We start from the raw sequence: 8868 nt of genomic DNA on the forward strand, positions 1-8868 counted from the left end.
ACCACCACTATTGATTCTTCCCCCATGCCCCTCCCCAGTACCTGAGAGGACTATAGATGCCCCCATGCCCTCCCACAGTACCTGAAGGACTATAGATGCCTCCATGCCCCTCCCACAGTACCTGACGGACTATAGATGCTCCCATGCCTCTACGTACCTGAAGGACTGCCCCCTGCCCTCCCCAGTACCTGAAGGACTATAGATGCCTCCATGCCCCTCCCACAGTGCCCGAAGGACTATAGATGCCCCCATGCTCAGTTGAAGGACTGTAGATGCTCCCATGCCTCACAGTACCTGAAGGACTATAGATGCTCCCATCTACAGTACCTGAAGGACTATAGATGCTCATGCCCTCACAGTACTGACTGTGATATCCTCCACCTGAAGGACTATAGATGCCCCAGGCCCTCCCAGTACCTGAAGGCTCATGTATCAGTATGTCGTGGACCAGAGTGGCGTAGCGGCTGTGTTCTCTCTGGCGCTGGTGGTGGATGGTAGTGGGGCGGCGTTGTAGGATGTGGTGTGAGGCCGCACCTTCACCCCGTACTGTACACCCGCCACGCTCTCACGCGACCTCCCCGACCTCACATATCTGTCTGGGCAGAGTAGAGATCCTGAGGTCATATGTTATATAGCTTAGATCCGGTTCCTTAAACGTTCGTGCATTAAACTGACTTAATGTGTGAACTAACCAGCATTACGTGTTAGTTGTGGCCCCAACGTAGTGACTAAAACCGTCTTGACCATAACAGTACCACAACACACGAAGTATCGCTCCCAGCTATAAGAGTTATAACCAGTAACCAGACTGTAGTTGAGCGAGGAGTGTGACCCACGCCTGTATAGTGTGAGTTTGCCATAAGTCACCCCAATTTATCTCAATGCTAGGGGCTGATCCGGGGGCAGGGGGTGTCCTGGGGTCTGGACTCCTTCTTTCCTAAAAATCCCAATCTTTCTTTATACAGTATTGTAGGCATTTTGTAAAACTAATTCTATTGACTCATAATATCTCCTAATATCAAGGTACAAGGCTTCAAATAGCAAAAATACCATGATATTGGTCAGATTTAAAAACTTCTGAGGAGGCTTACAGGCCCCCCCTCAAAAAAAGACGCGCTGTGCTCGCCTGTTCCTCCACCCACAACTTCTTGGTCCCCATTTTTTATTCCTGGACCCCCCCTGTATATCATAGTGCCTCTACCTCACTCTTCTTACCTGGCTGTCTGTTCTATCTATTTATTCTTGTCTGATTAGGTCTCCATGGGCATACAGTATATATATAATATTAAATAAATAAATAGATGTGCCTATAGGTTGTTTTGTAGACCTGTAATATGTAAGGCCGGTGAGGAGTGGGACTTGTCAGTATACAGTCCGACTTAAAAGCAATTTGCCTGTAGTTATTTAGAGTCCCGTTGATATCAGAAAGATGACTAAGACTGTCAATAATTGATGTCCATTTGGACGTTCACGTCTCCCATAAAAGTGAAAATTATACACATGATTGGTGTACTGTACATGTACAGTGTGATATTTTCAAATTCTCTAATAGTGTACAGTAAATTAACCTGGCCCCGTGATCTAGTAATGAAGAATTCTCATTGTGAGTCGCGCTAGAACTGAGCAGGCTCTTGTGTTAGGCGAGCTCGTACTGATGTGGTCCAGGCGTAGATCTTTACTCTATAGGGTCAGCAAAAACTAGCTAAGGGCTTGGGGATGCCACGCCCGTATGAGTAATTCCCACTCGCCAGTAGAGAATATATATATGAGTCTAGCTTCTAGAAGGTTCTCGAAGGAGAATAATCACCCTGTAGAATGTCAAGCTGGACAACAGTCAGTGGTGTTTACATTATGTGTATAAATAACCGGCTGTAAATGATCCCGCTGACCCATGAATCACTTTACTGGCGGTGCCATTATCTATATACATTACTCAACTAACTATCAACATATTTGACGCATTGCAGGTGTGAAGCAAATTATCAATTACCACATATGAGCAATCTATCTAGTGTTTAAAAATACCTACTACTGAGAGAGAGCCGCATCATACTGCAACACTCGGATAAGACAACTATAACCGGCCATTACAGGTCATTGAATATTGAATGTTCATAATTATAAATCCATGGTTGTAAGTTATTAATTAATTACTCTAAATAATACAGTATATAAAATTATACTGGTTACAGTTTCATTGTAGTTCCTCCTTAACTGTGGAAAAATTAACATACAGTATTCAGCTGCCTCACTCATCTTCTCTTAAATGAAGAAACATTAACACTTTACAAAATTATTATGATGGATTTGTTTTAAAATGGGGAAAAGACTGATTGTAAACCAAAAAATCATAATGCGGCCCTTGACTGAGGAAGGTTGCCTAACAATACCCATACTGGTTTATACCATTACAGTATCTTATCATAAAAACTGTAACTCAACACAACAAGACAATGGGTGGTAGATGAAGACAATATCTTGTAATGAGGACATAATATCTCTGAACCCCGTTAATGATGATAACACAATGCAGTACTTATGATAAAATAATATGTCCTCGATACAAGTCGCAATTATTTATTCTACAAAATACTAAGACTAATTTACAATATAAAGTAATTTAATTAGCATAGGTAATAAAAACGTATTATCAGTCATTTTATAACTTTACATAATACAAATAAAATTCTATAATAAACTCAATTGGGTGAACATTATTGTGAATGAAAACTTGACTTGACACTTTCACAGTACATATTTTGTTCCTCTCTTGATACTAAACATATTAACTTCAATTTTATTAACAATATTCATAATTTACGAGGTGTTATATACTTACTCGATAATGGTGTTATCAAGTAGCGTCTTCTTAGCAATAGCATCATCATATACTCGAGTGTAAAAATTCTCTGATTGTTTTTGTCGCCTTCTTCATATTTCCCTCCTAACTTTATCCTTGTCTCGGTCTTCTTATTATCCATAGTTAATAATGTTTTAAAATATATCCATCAAATATAATACACTGTGATTTTACTTTGGGTTGATCTTCCTCCAAATTGTTTTCCTGTCAACATTCTCTTATTAACTCTCACTCTTCATTTTCACTCCATTTTCTTACTATTATATATTAATATGTCATATTTCATATCCATTATTAATATATATTAATCATATTTACCTGTATATCTTAAACACATCACAGGAATTAACCAAATGCTTTCTATCACTATAGTTATATTACCTACCTATATTTTCCTATATACCTCCTTATCATCAGGGTTAAATATTATGAAATATATCCACTCTCATGAGGTATTAGAGGTAAAAAGGGGTATATAATAAGATAAAAAGTTAGTGTGATAGTAGACGAGTGTTCACGGCGTCGGGTGGTTACCATGACAACCAGGGGCCAGAGGCAGTGTGGGAGTGACGTCATCCTCATCATGGCTACCAGAGCGATGTTGTTAAAACTGCTGTGTTTCCCTTCTATTCAACATTTTCTACGTCAGGTATAATTAATCGTTTGTATTTAAGTAATTATAAGTATAGGTTGTTTGGTTTATTGTACATAGATTCTAAGTGACGTTCTATTACCTGGTGTGGACAGTAGTCGTCTTGTCGGTGATCAGCTGTTGGGTGGTCGTCTGCCTCAGTTATAAGGTTATTTTATTATTTTGTAGGTATGATGGTGGTAGATAGAGGGATGACATTCTTCATCAAGGAACAAGGAGAAATAGCCACGTGGTAAGGTTGATGGGATAATTTAATACAAGGCCGTAGGGTAGTGTTGACTCCTATTTGCAGCAGTTTTTGGCACAAGTATTCCTCTACTCTTACTGCTATCATTCTCTAATAATAACAAAGATAATTTTAGTCTCGTAACTGAAAGAATGACGTGATTACAGGTGTATTAGTTACAGGTATTGTTGATTGCGTGATACAGGTACAGTGGCAGGTGTGTTAAGTAATTGTTTGTACCATTACCTTACTAGTTTCTAGATGGAATTATGTAAAGTAATTTAGTATCTATACAATATATGTGAGACTGGAGTGTATTTTAAAATTTTGCCTAAATAACTAAACACCCATTGCCCCCCTTCCTCCCCTCACCAACACCCAGATGTTACATGGTGCAAAAATTCAGCCACTCGTCAATTAGAATCAGAGTGACATCCACAGCCAGACCCCAAGTAGAGGGACAGTTCATAGGTCGTGTTAGTCAGACTCGGTCACTACGGGCAACAGTCATCACAGCTGAAGGACTTTTATAGCTGCTGGAATGGAGCTACTGAAGTGTTTCTCATCATTATGTGACTTATCTTTCAAGCAACACCTTTCTACCATCTCCTGCTTGTGAAGTGTGTTTAGGTCATGTTGGGCTTTATTTATTTAATTCATTTATTACACCTCAGGCGACAAGCCTAGTCACAAGACCATGCTCTCAGACACTGACACATTGGTACTCGTGTCTAGCTGTGACTTGTGATCTGGTGACAATATTGGTATGATTTAAGGCCAATGGGGTTAACACCCACTAAAGTGTGGGTAGTGTACAAAATTGAATCTAAATTATTACAAATTAGTAAGTGGTGACACAGTGGTTAGTGACCCCCTTAGTAGGAGGTCCTGACAGTGGGATAATCCAAGACAATGGTGTTGAAGGTTGGACAGCTACAGAGTTTAGGAAGAGAAGTGCATCCCCTGCCTCAGATACTTGCCAAATAGTCTGTATCCTAACCATATGTGACAAAACACCTATCATGTCTTCTAGCATTAATCTACTGCAGTTGCAAAACACTAATACATGATGGTTGATGCACACCGATGATAATCATGCTGTACTAAACTAATCTAATGGACAGATTTATAAATGATTGTGATGATCAGATGACCAACAGACATCCACTACATGCAAGGATGGAGAGTGTTAGTTTTGAATAATTCAAAATATACTGTACAGGACTTCAGGGTATTTGTATTGGAATACAGGACCATCAAATTCATTGGGATTAGGTTCAAAATGGCCACGAATGCCAAATCCAAAATAACATTTACTATATGAACAGATGGAGAATTACATTTTTACTTGTGTACAAGAAATGTCTACAACTTCTCCCGACTTATGATGGGGTTAGGGACTAAAATCAGGTCGAAGTCGAAAATGCTTAAATAATACATAGAAATCTAAAATGGGTGTCTCCTTTTCTTCTCAGCACCTACAAAACTCTCACTTTTAAACTTGCCCAGCCATTTTAAAGTGAATTACAAATTTTTTTTTGTCAGTATACAGTGCAATCATTGATGTTTGGACACAATATCATAATTTGACAAAATTTGCATGCGACCTGAGGGCAGGTTCTAGTCGCGAATTAATTAAATAAAGTCAATGCCACAGGTCATAAGTCGGGGAGGAGCTGTATTCCCTTTGTGTGTGTTTGCCCTGAGGACAACTATTTCCTTAACTTGTTTGTATACAGGTATATTGTGTGTGTACATGTACACAACACATACAAATACTATAAATAATATTGTAATGGGAAGAATTCTCACAAATAATCAGAAACAAGTATATTAAAATGTGAGTCTCCCTCAAGTCTACTCCATGCTTTGTTATTAATAAACACAGAGTAGACTTGAACATTCATTTCTGATTATAACATTACAATACAATATATGTGTTTTGTGTGTGTCTACACACACACATATATAGATAAAGGAAATTCCTGTCTCTAGAAACGAATAGCTCTGTGTCGGCCACAAAATACCCTTAACTTTAAAACTACCCACAGACATTCTTGGTACATGGGGTGTCATCTCTGAATAATATGAGGACTGTGAAATAAAATCCATGAATTATCGAGTAGCACTGTACCATTGGAAATCAATTACAGTAGTACCCCTCTTCATGATCAATAAAACCACAGGGTACCGTGTTAAAGTGAAAACAGCTAAGTGAACAACAGAACATATGGGATTAATTCCAATAGAAACTGGCCCGACCCCAAACTCCACTTTTGGCGACACAGCGATGTTGTAGTAAAAATTTTATCTTAACTTTATGATGGTATGAACAAACAAGTAATATAGAGGTTAGATTAGGAAAAATAAAAGGTTAATTAAAGGAAAAAATAAAGGTTAGGTTAGGAAAATTAAAAAGTTGGGTGTAACACTTAACGTTAGTAAAGACACACACACTCAGCAACCTTGCGGCTTGCCCAGGCAGAGGAGGAGGGAGGGAGGAGGAGAGAGGCGAGTAGGCGGGTGGGGCGAAATCTAAAATAAGCGTCTCGAGCAGGACGCCAGCGTATCGTAAAAAACCAGCGTTAAGTGAAATTCGTCTGGCGAGGCACAGCGATATCAGTAAAGCTAAGCGAAACAGCGTTAGCGAGTATTACTATTACAGTATATTACCTAAATTCTTATTCAAATCATGAGCCAAGCCATTCATATTTTTGGATAATCTGAAAAATAATAATCATTTATGGATAAAATAACCATACATTTAGTTTGCTGAATTTATTTTGGATGAACAGAAGATTGAGAAGTTTTGGATCTTCAATTGGTTTACTAAATCTGCGAACCTGGAGTCACCTGAAAGCATACATTATATCATTCAATGAAATTAATTATTTAAACAATTAGTAAATACTATATCTGAACTCTCAACAGTTATCGATGTGGTGAGTGCAACTGATCAGCCGAATAATATAGATGTAGAAGTATCCCATATGATGTCAATGGATTTAAATATACAGTATAAAAAGTAATACTGTACCTCCGATTCTACAAAATTTCAGAAAATCTCTCTAAATCTTTCCGTTCGGAAAACCTCGGAATAAATTACTAGAGTTCAAAAGTTACTCATGTTCCAACACATCCCCGTGCCGGGCACTTGGGTGGCCCCTTCTTGGATTGCTTAGTTTATAATTCTGTTGCCATTTTCAAAGCTGTTCCTAGCTAGCTTCTGTAGTATAGATTATATATGTTTACAGTATTAACAATATATTAATAAATTATACAGTGGTGTTTATATAAATAAATACAGCTCTGTGCTAAATGTTAGATAGTCTCTGAAAAACTTTCCCGTATAAGTGGAAAAGTCCCACAGCTCCGTTAACTCCACCTCATATCACTATATTTTTGTTTTTTAAAATATCTTTATTTAATCACAAGTTTTAGATAAATTATTCAGGATTATTTTGTATGTAACTTACGTTTTGCGGCATATAAGATGCATTTTTCTAATATATATAAATTACCCTATCCGTATTATGGATGGGAGGCTAGCGCTGTAGAGTGCCTAGCTAGGGGTCTGGGATGAGCAGTAATCCACTAACACAAAAATTGTGTAACTAATAATATTACAGTAATAAAATACTGAAAAACAAGCCCAAATTATCACAATCTTTTATCACAAACTTGCGACAAATTGCCCTAAGACGTAAATATTGAAGCAACAGCAGAGAAGCTCACAACGTCTCACTGTACCTCCTTCCAGCATATATAACCCACACCAGATACCATGTCTTACATTATTATGACTGTATTACCTTTAAAAACATTTGTTTATTATCTAAATGAAAAATGCCCTAGAAGATTAAAAAATGTTAAAAAAGTTCAGCACAATTAAGCCATTTGCAATGAGTTGATGACCCTAAAACAACAGAGATGGTGCTACACACCCTGGTGGTAGATCCGGCAACACAAAAACATCACAGCCAAAAATACGAGTTTACATCATATAGGTAATTCTCTTGACCAAAATATAAACCAACCACACAGCTGCTCTGATCAGAGGTAGAGTTAGGTTAGTGTAATGTGACATCTGCATATATTTCCTACTTGATTCAGTATATATTGTATTTACATACACAAAATCATATACTTTCCCCACAAAACCACTTTAAAGTCACTTTCAATAAGTGTATGATGAAACACTAAAAAATCCACAAAAATATCATATAAATTAGAGAATTCATCTTATGCGCAAATACATATAATTAGAACAGTTTTATTGACTCGGTATCAACAAAGAGACGATGTGTGATGACTTATCAGATTTTCTGGAGGTTTATTTATAGTAATTAATTCATTTCTTAATTGGCACAAAGCCCCTGCTAGACACCATTTAGAATAGTCATCATTTTCACTGTGTTTTACTCCACAATTTCCCTCAATCCTTCATGCCCCGCTCACTACAGCTGATTTATGATCATAGATGGAAACCAAATGAAAAACTATTACCAGGACTTATAATTAAAATAAAAAGTTGTCACCCTCTTATAAAACATTTACTATAATGATAAGAATGTTTGGAAAAAATGAAAAAAAATTGAACAGCTCCTTCTGGTGGCAGCGTATTACTCATACCAAATTACCATTAATACCTGACCCTTCATATACAATACTAGTATGTATCTCAGGTGAAAAAAAAAAATTTAATGAACACCATCTCCACATATACAATTGTACCCAAATTCATTTCTGTATCACAGATTAGAACAAATGTTGAGAATAAAAGTTTGTACGTTTTTTTTCCTAACAACCTCAGTACTCAAAAATACCTGAGTTTTATCTTTATACAAGATATCTTCAGGTCCTAAGACCCCTTATCCTGGCTCCGTGAAAATATGTGCCAGTCCTCACTGTGACAGCTTCATTCACGCGCTCATATATAGATTTTCGGTTTTTTAATATATTTGTTAGCAAACTTTTAGATAAACTATTCTGGATTATTCTAGTAATGAAATGGTTGATTGATTAATTGTGTATAATGTAGATTAACCCGTAAACTTGTTTTTATCATATTTATTTGCACTTGTTTGAGAATGTTTTTGAAGTTGTAACAACAGCCACGTAACTATCTTC

This window comes from Homarus americanus, unplaced genomic scaffold (assembly GCF_018991925.1).
Source record: "Homarus americanus isolate GMGI-L3 unplaced genomic scaffold, GMGI_Hamer_2.0 scaffold31037, whole genome shotgun sequence".
NCBI lineage: Eukaryota > Metazoa > Arthropoda > Malacostraca > Decapoda > Nephropidae > Homarus > Homarus americanus.